The sequence below is a fragment of the Setaria viridis genome, chromosome 3 (assembly GCF_005286985.2).
Source record: "Setaria viridis chromosome 3, Setaria_viridis_v4.0, whole genome shotgun sequence".
Taxonomy (NCBI): domain Eukaryota; kingdom Viridiplantae; phylum Streptophyta; class Magnoliopsida; order Poales; family Poaceae; genus Setaria; species Setaria viridis.
Genome location: NC_048265.2, coordinates 17,372,328 through 17,385,163, shown reverse-complemented (window position 1 = coordinate 17,385,163; position 12,836 = coordinate 17,372,328). Strand labels below are relative to the sequence as shown.

Below are 12,836 nucleotides of genomic sequence, written 5' to 3'. Positions count from 1 at the left end.
TCACCCATCACTAGACCATGTGTGCTCCAGGGGTCCTTGATTCTTCCGTCAGCAGTCAGCAATCGGTAATTCAGGGGTGTTTGGGAACACCGTGCTAAATTTTAGCACATGTCACATCGAATATTTGATACTAATTAGGAGTATTAAATATAGTCTAATTACAAAACTAATTGCACAGATGGAGTCTAATTCGCGAGACGAATCTATTAAGCCTAATTAGTCCATGATTTGACAATGTGGTGCTACAGTAACTATTTGCTAACGATAAATTAATTAGCCTTAATAGATTCATCTCACGAATTAGACTCCATCTGTGCAATTAGTTTTGTAATTAGCTCATGTTTAGTTCTTCTAATTAGTATCCGAATATCCGATGTGACCCTGCTAAAGTTTAGCACCTCGTATCCAAACACCCCCAGTATGTTATCTTTTTTTTCGAATCGCCTCCAAAAGAGTAAGCCGGTGAGTGTACTCTTCACAAAATTATTCCACCGTACATGCATACCACACTGCTGGGAAAAAAAATGCGTTCGCCAACATACTAGACTGTGCTAGATGACATGTGGGACCATGCTCCACAATTAACATTTCCTGAATGTGATCAACATGTACCTTCCGGCTGAGGTATTTTTTGCAACTTTCAGGAACATGTTCTGCATTGAGGTACCTTCAGTCAGGAGTGTAATTCACGTTCCTGAATTTGCACGTGCTTCTAGCTGAGGTATACGTATTTGCAGCTTTCACAGTACATATTGTGCAAATGGTTCCAAATTAGCATGTTCTCTCACCCAGATCCCCTAAACGTCAAGTCCAGCATGTGCACCGACCGTACCTAAGGCGAGTTCCTTAAACTAGTGTAGTTGCGCCACTCGTGTCGTTAAACTTGTCAAATTAGAGTCACCCATCAGTAGTGTCTGTCCATGTCGTGGTGTGACCCTTGTCCGATGCACAGCACGACATGACCGAAATCACCTTAACTCCCGTGACAACCTTGTGCACCCCGTGTCTCAAATCCAGGGACATGCACCTTCCATTACACATTTCCAATCGCCTTTTTACGGTGTAGCGCACCATGGATATGTACAAATCTGCGCGGCTACACATGATCCACGGAGCTCATCGATCGTGCAGTGGGAGAGCTCTCTCAGGCAGGGCTCCCACACGAGGACTTGAGCGGTTGAGCGTGATGCTTCCCATGGGCCACGTACGAGAAGGCCTCGGGCGAAGACTTAACGACGAGCGAGCCTGCTGCTCCGGTGGAGAGCACTGAGAGCACGCTGGAGCTCCGCTTTGGATTCGAATTTCAGAAAGGCTATGCCGATAGATTAGACGGAAAGGTACCGGCGAACATCATCATAATAATGCGCGATTAGACATGTGGCTAAGATCTGCCCTTCTCCAGTGTCCTCTGCACCCATGTGTACAGTTGGTGACCACGCACGGCGTGTGTGCACTCCCTGAGAAAATATGATGCAGTCCTATTTCAGGCATATCATGACATGAAAGCACTGCAAAAATTTGTTCCATCTCGCATTATTCTACTACTACTACCTGGGAATGAAAACCGTTCCGGTTCGTCCTTTTTTATGCCCTGGCACACGTTGAAGAAAAGGCTTTTAATTTCTGTGATGGTGAACATAATATTCCTGTGGTTTTATACTTCAGATTGGGAATAGTCAGATGTAACCGAGGACATTATACTAAGCCTAGGCTACGCCTAACACACCACCCAAAGTATTTTTTTCTGATAGATTCTTGCCTTTGGCGATATGGCCCAGATCCTGCGTAAATTCCACTCAGGCTTATCAGAGCCTTTCGATGGAATCGGTTCCGGATAGGAGCGGTAGATGTCTAGCAACACTTTCGCCAGCCTCCTGACGGAAAGCGACGTGCAAATATCACCATCGTCTAATGGCTATGTGTTGTCTACGCATGTAGCTTCCACGATCGCAGGCATAGGCATATATCCCCCTTGAACGCATATAATGCCCACAAAAAATAAAATAAAAGACAAGTTGTAATGTCCAAGATGAGCTAAGATGTAAATAGGCTTATGAGAAGTTGAAGATCCACCACCCACACGAGGGCATCAACAATAGTTGGGAGATAACCATTGCCTCCAATATTGTCCACATCACCATAGCTTTTATAATGGCGACATTTGCATGGTGTATGAGATGCTGCCTGTAATTCTTTTCAATTTGAACATAAAAAATCTACAGGACAAGAAACACAACGGGAAAAATTTCCATCAGGGTGAAGTGATTTGATTTTAATAGTTTGGGGCATTGAATGATATAGGAGATGTGTTGACAAAACTCTAGTCAACATACTGAATGTGCTAGACATATGGATCATGACCGATCAACCTCGCAAACTCGTTCGATCCTGTGCAAACCGGTGAATATCCTTCATTATATCTCTTCGCTTTGCAATATCACAAAAAAAAATTATAGGTGACATAACAGTAATTGAATGAGAATAAACTCTTATTAAGAGTGGCCTAATATATACAAGCCTAAAAAAAATCCTAGGCGATGTGACAGCAATCAAATGAGAATAAAACTCCCATCAAAATGGCCTATATATATATACGAGCCTTATGACAATCTTGACAGATAACAGCAATTTATGACCTGAGATAGCAACAAATTAAAATTAGAGATATGCTAAATTTTAGTAGATACTAGTACTAAATCTTGATATCTTCCTAGATATTTAGATAGGAAAATTTTACTACTCCCTCATTTCCAAATTGTAGGTTGTTTTAGCTTTTCTAGGTTCATAGAGGTTAGGTGCATGCAAACATCTATGAACCTAGAAAAGTCAAAACAGACATTAGGTGTAATTTGAAATGGAGGGAGTAGTAGATAGTACGAAGGCACTGTTTGTATAAGTTGATTATAGGTCATGGGTACTATGGTAAAAAACCATTTGGGATCACATTAAGATCACAAATAATATGAAATAAGTTAGCTTTGAGCAGTTTATTTCAGATTACTTGTGGTCGATCCAAGAACTGCGCAACTTGTTCAGAGCTGTACTGTACATCATGCCCTGCGCACGAGACTAGCACAGTCACGAAAACGTCACCGATACGTCAGCTAAGCAGATACGCCAACGCTAACGGGTAGTTGGTTCGAAACACCGTTCGGCGATCGATAGGATTGGACGTGCCTGCCTGCTGGTTGGCACACAGACCTGAGGAAGACGATCGAGCACAGATAGTCCTCTCCACACCACACTTGCGCCTGCCCGTCGCATGTCGCGAAACGATCGATCAAGCAAGGGGTTTTGGCGCTTGGCAGCGCCGGAAGAACACTACTCCAAGGATCCTAGATGCAATGATTATCTGGGCGCCGTCCGCCGAACCTGAAGAAAGCTACGTTGTTTTGTGGAGGCGAGTCTAATCGCCGGTTAGTGGTAGTACATTTAAAGTAAAAACCACTTGCTTTTGACAGCTGATTGCTTCGGTGCTGCTACCGTTGCTAGTTTGCTTTGTTGTTCTTGGCCGGATTGGGTCGATTGGTTTTGCAATGGCATTGCAGCGGCATGTATGTCGCCGTTCGTTCCCGGTACTAGCTACTAGCTAGGCTTTGTAGTTGTAGCTGGGTGAAATGAAAAGTATCCGTGGCTTTGGTTCAGTTCGCGGTTCGCCCGGCCTTCCTGTACAAGCACTGTGGTCTTGTCTTGGCTGACTACTCGTGCGTAATGGATCAGCACCATCTACTTCCATGTTCGTTCATTGGCCTAATGACATCGAATGGAGTGGCTAGGCTGAATGCCTCTTGCAAAGAGGGTCTGGAACTCGCTGGATTTCGGGAGTTCCTCCGGACCTCGCCCCACCTGAACGAGCGAGGCCCAAGCATTGCGCGTCGTTTCACGGCGAGGGTCGCCCTTGCCATGACGACCGGCTACTGCACCTGTGCCTAGTGGCGCAGGCACTACGAACACGACCGCTGCCCACCGGCCACCGCGTCCTGCGGCTGATGAAAAACGACGCGAAGCTGCGAGTGCGAGGCCGGCCCGGCCGGCGCCCGGTGGCGCCAACGCAGACGGACGGGCGAGCGCGTGCCTGGGCTCTGTTCCGTGCCGCTGCTGCAGGTGCCTTCGCCTGTTCCCCTCTTGTCTGCACCTGGCCCTGGGTTGATCGATGCAGGGCTTGCAGGACGCAGCAGTGCTGCACTTCCTGACAGTATTATGGCGTCGTCGCAGCGCATGCCAACCATCTTCCCGACACTCAATGATGGTGCCGCCGCGCCGCTTCAGAAATGGTCGAATGGGGAGTAGCAATCTGGTGGCGAACTAGTTGGTGATCGATTCTGTTCCGCTTCCGCCAGATTCAGACAAACTGGATACTGCAGCATTGCACTCAAGGGAGGGGGGACTCCAAGGTGCAGTTCCAAACGTTGTCTGACGCTGACTGAACTGAACCCATTCAGATGTCCACCAACAATGTGCACTGCTTATCAAAAAAAAAAAAAAAGTGCACTGCAGCGTTGGTTCCTGATTGGTAAAAACTCAAGAGCCGCATGCTTCTTTTTCGTCGATCATTTCAAACCAAAACCAAACATGCTTGCCCCTTCCAAAGAGAACCGCAAGAAATCCCCCAAGCGCAACGAATCACAGTTCACAGATTTAATAAAAGAAAACTGATCAGGCATATCACAGCACCAGCAAACAGATCAGATATAGTCTTAAGCATACCAAAGGTTCTTATTTAGATCAAACTCGAGCAGGCAAAAGTACGACCCAACAGTACCACGACATAGTTCAACGACATAAATTCAGAGTCTTCGCCGTCCATAGAAGGCGCTTATTTAAGCACTCGTTGTGAACTCCAGCAGACAAAAGCACGAACGACAGTAACACGACGACATAGTTCAACGAAGGAAATTCAGAGTCTTCGCCGTCCACAGAAGGCGGTTATTCAAACTGGTTCTGAGCTGCTGTGACGCAGCTCCCTTTATTTGTAGCCAGTCTCATCAGAGGCTGGCTTGGTTCCTCACCTCAGATTAAATGGCGCCGCCGCCACGCTGGTTCTGGCCAGCTGGTGCGTTGGCACTGAAAGGCATGCCGGCCAGTCCCGGGGCCGCGGGATCAAAGCCAGCGTCGCCATGCGCCTCGTCGCCGCCAGCGCCGCTGTTGATGTAGCGATGGCTCGGCCCGGCCTCCTGGTAGTAGCTGCCTGCAGGGCAGGTGGCGTGGCCGTACACTTGCTGCCCTCCGAACGGGTAGTACGGGAACAGCAGGGGGTTGTAGTATCCGGCAGCCGTGGCGGCGGCGGCCTGGTTGACAGGAGCGGAGCTGTGCCCCGGCGTCGGCTGCAGGTGCACGTAGCGCACGTAGCCGTCAGCGTCGTACGTAGCGTACACGTGGTCTTGCGTTGGCTCTGGCGCCTCCATCATCGGCGGAGGCAGCGACGCAGCGTGCCGCCGCACAGCATGTGCAGCCACCACTGGTCGTCGGGTGAGTTGGAGCCCGACGATGGCTCCGCGACGGCTGGGTTGTCGTCCGCCTGCCAGCTGGCCGACGCAGCATCATCATCCAGCATCGACGGGTCGGCGGCGGCGCTGGCCGGGGCGCCCGCCACCTTCAGCTTGCCGTTGTCGCGCAGCTCACGGATGTAGAGCTCGAGGACCATGGAGAGGGTCGCCTTCCTGACGGCGGCCGTCTCAATCGTCTTGCTCCGGCACTTCGCTTCCAGCCAGCGCCTGGTCGCGTTCCAGTGGTTCTTGATGCTGTTATCTGAGCGTACCCCTTAAATCAAAACCTCAAAGGTGAAACGGAGGTTCTCTGTATTTTTTTTGTCACGAAAATACTTCCAACTCCAGCAATAGTCCTATCCCAAAATAGGGAAACAAGTAGAGGACCTGGCCTCCCCAAAATAGGGAGACAAGTAGAGGATCTGTTGGAGTAACCTCTAAACTTGGTGAACTTAGTAAGGAGGTTATTTAGAGGATCCGCTGAAGTTGCTCTCTGGTCGACCAGGGATGCGCTTCGCCATCTTAGCCCATTTGTTGCCGTGCTTCCGGTGCAAGGCTACAATCACCTTCTCCTCCTTTTCCGTCCAGGCAGTCGTCTGCAGAACGAGATGCGTTCAAACACAAATTGTTGGAGTATGTGAGTAAAAATGTTTAAAATATGTTTGAATGTTGTTTTAGCTTTTTTATGTACATAGATATAATGTATGTCTAAATGTATAATAATATCTATAAACTTAGAAAAACTAAAACGACCTACAATTTGAAACGGATGGAGTACTTATTGTGATCTAGTTTGCAAGTTGAATGGTATATACTCCCTCCGTTCGAAATTGTAGGTCATTTGGGCATTTCTAAATTCATAGATTTTGCTATGTATCTAGACATAAGAGTGTATCTAAGTGCATATCAAAATCTATAAATTAAAAATGTCAAAACGATCTAAAATTTGGAACATGAATTTAAAAATGCCAAAACGACGATGGAGGAAGTACTAATACAAAATTATGGAAGGAGCGCTACTATGTACAGCAATAAATGTATACCAAATTCCTTGTTAGTACGTCGTTAGGATATATGCATGTACTTATTCAAGTTCCTTCCACATAAATTCTTTGATGAAATTGAAAGCCGATCAAAAACTTACTGGACGGAAATATATAGTCTCATGCTAACAAAAAAAGGACAGCCATATCTATAAACTTCCATATATCAACCCAATAAAAAGGAAAACATCAACCTGTCCATATATTGTTTCACTATTAATTTATGGTTCAGACTGCATACGAGATTACGAGGCATGATCATCAATAGCTAGTTTGAACTATGTAGGAAAAAAATCTAGAAAATCATTCTATCAAATACAAATGTAGCAAATTGATTGTGCATGAATATCTATTTAGAAACATAATATAAAATATCCAAAAAAAAACACAAAATCAAGTACAATTTCTACAAAACTTATTTGTACATATACAAGTATTTAGATCCAAAAAAGAACATAAAAACAAAGAAGTATCCTTAAGAAATTGATTTGTATGTATACAGGTACAAAATATCAAGAAAGTGCAATTATATCACTGATCCATACATAATGTAGCTTAGAAATTTGATTTCCAGTTGAAGATCTTCCTGTTTCACGGATTCTAGGATTTAAATCTCCACATATCAATGAAAAATCCTAAATACCCCCCACTAGCTACTTGTTGTTCCCTTTTTCACATGAAAATTCTAGGCTAAAAAGTATGCACAGTGGCTAATAGCACGTTCAAGAACAAAATGATCTCCCAGATCCTATCCTATGTACTTACGAAAATATTCTCCAGTGATCACATAAGGGATAATAGAAGCATGATATTGCAGTATACACAGATTATAACAAATAATCTGAAGGAAAACATATATATGCATCTAGAAATCAATCTTAAAAGGACCATTCAAAAAATTGAAAGACCTTAATATCAGGGCTCAAATGGTTGAGCCATCTCTCTCTGCATTGCTTTCCAATCCTGTCAGGGAGATTCTTTGCAATCATTGACCACTTCTTTTCACCTAGCTTCTTCACATGCTTTTCTAGCGATCTGAAAAAAAAAAGGAACTTCACTTATCACCCTTGCAAGCCAACACATAATGGGTGCATAAAGATTTTGCGGGTACAAGCCAAGGTGCAGGTATAATACCCATATATAAATTTTCTGCTTTTTATAAATTGAACAGGGATATACTGTATAGTCACGGGGCAAATTTTGCTGGGATCAACTATGCTACAATACTCAGGTTTCATTTTGAGACTGCTACAATTCAAACCTTGAGTATTACTGGAGGGGAATTGGATATGCAATTAATAGGGGCCATATATTCGCCTTCAAATTATACTACTCAATGATGGAATTTTGGTAATTAAGAATTGTAGAAAAATCATGGTTAGATGGCCCATATGTATACACTTGAAAGATCAACAAGTCTTATCATGGGATGGACAAGTGTGAAAGAGAAATCATCTACTCCATGGAACAAGCAGAAAAACCTTGTATGGTCACAATGTACACAAGGCGAGAAAATTCTGGACAAGGATTTACACCATGAGAAACATTGAAGCTATATTGTTGTACCTGTCCTCGTCAAGTGTCCGCTGCCCTCTTTGGTTGTAGGTCCTAGCGTCCTCTTCGGCATTTACCTGGCTCACTAGTGTATTCTCAGAGGGAACGGTATTTCCCAGAAGTGCATGATTACCGCATATAGCGCCGCCATAACCAAGACCGCCGTCCGCCGCTGGTACCCGAAAAATCGGCAACATTTTGTTGCGGAATCTTGCCATCTTGCGGGACATGGTTTTCCCCAACAAGATGGACATCGCCGGCTGCAATCAGAGGATAAGAAAAGGTACCGTACATGTTGTCGACCTGGTGCTCGTCGGAGATGTACGAATCCATGGATGCGAGAGCACCGGTGATGAGCTCCTGATGCAAGGAGCGGCTTGTAGCCCCAATCCTCCTCGCCACCGGCTCATGGAACATGGATCTCTCCATCCCGATCTGGATCGCCATTGCGAGCTCGAAATGATTGTGTAATCAGTAACGGAAGAAAGCAATAAATTAAATCCAAGGGATATCTGAAGGAGGTAGGGCCGACGCTATATAGATCGACTTCATCATCTTGACCGTTGACACCGTAAGAATCCAAATGATCCTTTGCCTAAAAAGGTTCATTTTCCTAAATTTTTTTATTTAAGACTTGACTTGTAGAAATACCCGTGCGTTGCTACGGGTCTTTACACGCTCTCAGGTTATTATTCTCTTATTTCATCTATGCTCGCTTAGCTTCTATATTGATGTTGTCGCCTCCACACCACCACCCGTGCTTTAGCCAAAGTCTACGCGGATAGCGGTCTGTATGATGGTAAAGAGCAGTATGAGAGGGTGGGGTTTCGCTACTGGATGGCGTCCAGCCATTCACCAACTACTGGAATTTCATGATTTTCTTAGAATTTCTCTTTTCGTAAGAAGATTTAGAGCACCCAAGAGAGACATATTAAAATAAAAGACCTCATGATGTTTGAAGTTTAGATAACTTGATATTGAATACAAAGGTAACTAAATAAAGCTATAATGTGAAAATGTTAAATCACCGAGCATTGCACAACGAAGGTCGTCATAATTGGTAAGTAACTCTCCTAGGCAATATACAGAGATACGGAATGACATTCACGTGTACCAGCCTTACTACATAATGCAGCCCAAACCAGCCCACTACACCCAATCGGCCAACTCCCTGAATTCCGTAGCCTTGGTATCCCTCACCTCTTTCTCTTGATCTCCCTCGCGGCTCGCGCCGTCACGAGCTCCTCGTGTTTGTTCCCGTCACCGCTCCCCTCTGTCCCCCACTACGACCGCGTGAGGAGGCCGTAGCCATGGTGAGGAGCTCATCAGTGCTACGGTATCTCCCCACCGTTCCGCCCTCTTGGTCTCTTGTTTCTATTCGCATCGGGATGCTTAGGTCCGACACGCCGCTAGGGTTTGGCCGGCAGCGCACCTGGCCGGTGGTGGCCGCTGCCCACTTCGGAATCCTCCTCCTAGGCGCCAGCGACCCTTTGCCCCCACGCCATCGCCCTGTCCACCTCTTTCCGTCCTCCTCGTCCTTGGCGTTGGACGCAGGACTAGGTCCGGCTAGCGGTGAGGCTCCTGCCTGGCGGTACCCCTTGCCGGCGGCTCCGAGTCATCCCCGTCACGTATTCCGACGGCATCCACACCCCCACGACAGCGCCCTTGTCGTCCTCCCTCCACACTTCTCTCAGGAGATCTGTAAGTGACCCAAATTAATTCCTCCCATTCTGTTAGTGACCAAAACTGATTGGATTTGAGTAGTAATCATTGGATTCGTTTAGGAATCATTTGATTTGTTTACCACTTGTTCCATTTGTTTAGGAATTATTGGATTCATTGGATTTGTTCGATTTGAGATTTCTATAGAGGAAAAGCTGCTTTTGTTGAAGTCACTTGGGGTTACCCCTTTGGTTGACTTTTAGCTTTTTTGTAAGCCAAAGCACCTAAAAAGCCAAACCAAAGGGACCCTAAAGCACATAAATGGCATTACTTTTCTCGAAAGTAAAAGAAAGTCATTGAGTCTACTCCTCTACCACAAGCTATGGCAAGACAAAAGGGAAATGGAAGCATTACAACTACATGAGACAAGCTAGCATTAGAACTACCTGAGACAAGCGTGTTAGGCGGGTGGGATAAAAAAAACCCAGAGGCATCACTCATGAGGACTGCAGGTTGATTTCATTAAAGGCCGACCCGTGCGTTGCACGGGAGGAAAAAATATATCGCACGTCTTAATACACATGGCGCAAAAATTGGTTTATAATTTAATGTTGTTTTTAAGATTTGAATTATGTCTTTACCAAATTGAATTGATGAATTACTGAATATAATTTATTTCTCTCTTCATGTTTACTAAATTTTTAAGTTTTTAAACAGTAGTAAGATCTGAAGTGCTGTATACTATTCATAAAGGTGTATCTTCTCTAGCAGTTGTGACTTCAGAATATTGCTTTTAATAATCACTTATTTTGTGAGGACTTCTATATACACAACGTTTTTTGTGTATGTCTTAGTTGTATTGATCTTCGTCTTCTCTTCATCATGTAGACCTGTCAGTATCTTTATGTTTTTTTGTCGTTGTTGCCCTGGAAAGCGCGACATACAGTTAGCCATGTGAGAAAACTGGTTCAGGTAGGTACACACCAACTGTTGGTATTGTCTGCCCTTGTGATTTGTTTATTGTCATGACGAAGCTTAGTCTGACAGGAAATTATTTCCTCTTAAGACGAAATGGGAACATCTCATTGTCAGAGGGGCATAATAGGATTCTAGGCAAGAAAACTCTTATCCCAGGATGCTATCCCAATACAATTTCTGCATTAATTGAATTTTTTTGAAATCCGCGTACTACCAATCTTGTGCCATTGCAAAGTCCATTAGTTGGGTTGATATTCCTGAGTAGTATGATGGGACAATTAATTTTTAGCTTCAACATATGTGGCGTTAGTCCATTTGGTGTAAGTTTGTTCAGGAATTCTGGTGGATAGTAGTTATGAGGATCGTCTTCTACTGAATCAAAGATGTGATATACCATCTCATCTCCTTGGAAATGTTCAATCATTTTTAGATTTGTGTTGTCCATGCAATCATTCCTTGTTGATAAGATTGCTCTTGAAGTGATGTATTTTGGATCTTTTAGGAGAGTATTGTCCGTTTGATAGATATTGTGGATCAATGTATCGAGGCCATTGTCATTTGGTGTATGTTGCACGCATATATTTGTAGATAGACATATTTCTCCATTTTCATTTGTCTCTTCGGTGCCATTTCCTATACGCAGTAGGTATTCTGCGAACCATGGGTCTTTATGTGCCCTCATGTTGTGCACGAGCTTTAATCGGTGCATGCAATTCCAAAGGTCGGACCTTCTTAGTGATGTATCCACTATCTGGGCTCTTGTTCCCTTTCGCACAACAGGCAGAATTTGTCTAAAATCTCCACCAAATACCACTATTTTTCCACCAAATGGAAGATTTGGGCAGTCCATTATGTCCCTCGTACTTTTGCCTAGAGCTTCAACTGCTTGCCTCTTAGTCATAGATGCTTCATCCCAAATAATTAATGAAGTTGTTTGAAGTAGCTTGGTTGTCCCACTTTATTTTGTGAATGAACAAATAGATCCATCATGTATTCTTAGTGGTATCTTGAATCTAGAGTGGGCGGTTCTGCCCCCTGGCATTATTGAAGCTGCTACACCAAATGTTGCTGTAGCTAAAGCAATCTTACCTTGTCCACGGACTGTAGCCAGTAGCGCTCTATATAGAAAAGTTTTTCCTGTGCCTCCCGGTCCATCGACAAAGAATAGGCCTCCTGAATCACTGTTAACTGTGGCTAGAATTTTTTCATATGCAGCCCTTTGTTCCTTGTTCAGGTATGTATGCAAAGATGCGTCCTCTGGGTCTACCTCAATCATGGATTCCTCGATGATTTCTCTAGGTACATCGTTTGTCGTGTTTGCTGCTCGTCAATCTCTGGAAGAGGAAATGACCGTATGTCTTTGCCCATTGATTGCAACATATCCCTAATATTTTTCAGCACCATTTGTTGGACCATATGTTTGCATTTGCAGTTTCTACTATAGTCTTCTGACATTGCTTCAAGGTGGTTGTTCCATAGTGTACGAATATTGCTGGGCTCACAAAACACCAGAATTGTTGCAAAGAGGCGTCGTAGTGATGATGGCATACGAAACAACTCAGCTTCTATCATGCAGTCATCTATTGTATTGTCTGCTTCAATTAGTGCCCTTTTTGTGCAGATTCTTGAAAGGTTGGCACTATTTTGCCATCAATTGTTCATAAGTCTTCGTAGCACGTGGCTCCTGTCACGTGGTTTAGTAGAACTTGAAGGTAATTGAGGGATATGGGTATCCTATGGGTCCCCACTGACCCGGATACTGGCCGGACCTGACAAGTGGGCCCGCCCGACCAGGGTGTATGGGCCAAGGATATGAAGATACTTGGAGTACAAGTCAAGGAGGCCGGACGATTCAAATCAGCCTGAATATTGCGGGATACGTATTGTAATCCGACTCGGATCACCTTCCATGTAACAACCAAGCAGATTAGATTCAAACCGACTTGTAACCCTAGGTCGTCAGACTATATAAAGCGGCCAAGGGCACCCCCCGAGGGTAGGCAATCCCAACACATCAACTCTTGAGCAATACAAACCCTAACATGACGTAGGGTATTACTCCCCAACATGACGTAGGGTATTACTCTCCAAAGGTCCGAACCTATTTAAAACC

The 12,836-nt window shown here is 44.6% G+C and overlaps 1 non-coding gene across 1 annotated transcript; it reads right to left on the bottom strand.

Moving 5' to 3' along the window:
* Positions 1-4,692: 4,692 nt before the first annotated feature.
* On the bottom strand, positions 4,693-8,603 carry LOC117848072 (uncharacterized). The gene is made up of 3 exons (XR_011897666.1): positions 8,096-8,603; positions 7,438-7,564; positions 4,693-6,082 (listed from the first exon to the last, which is right to left on the bottom strand). It is a non-coding gene; the product is annotated as an uncharacterized protein (transcript).
* Positions 8,604-12,836: the final 4,233 nt, after the last annotated feature.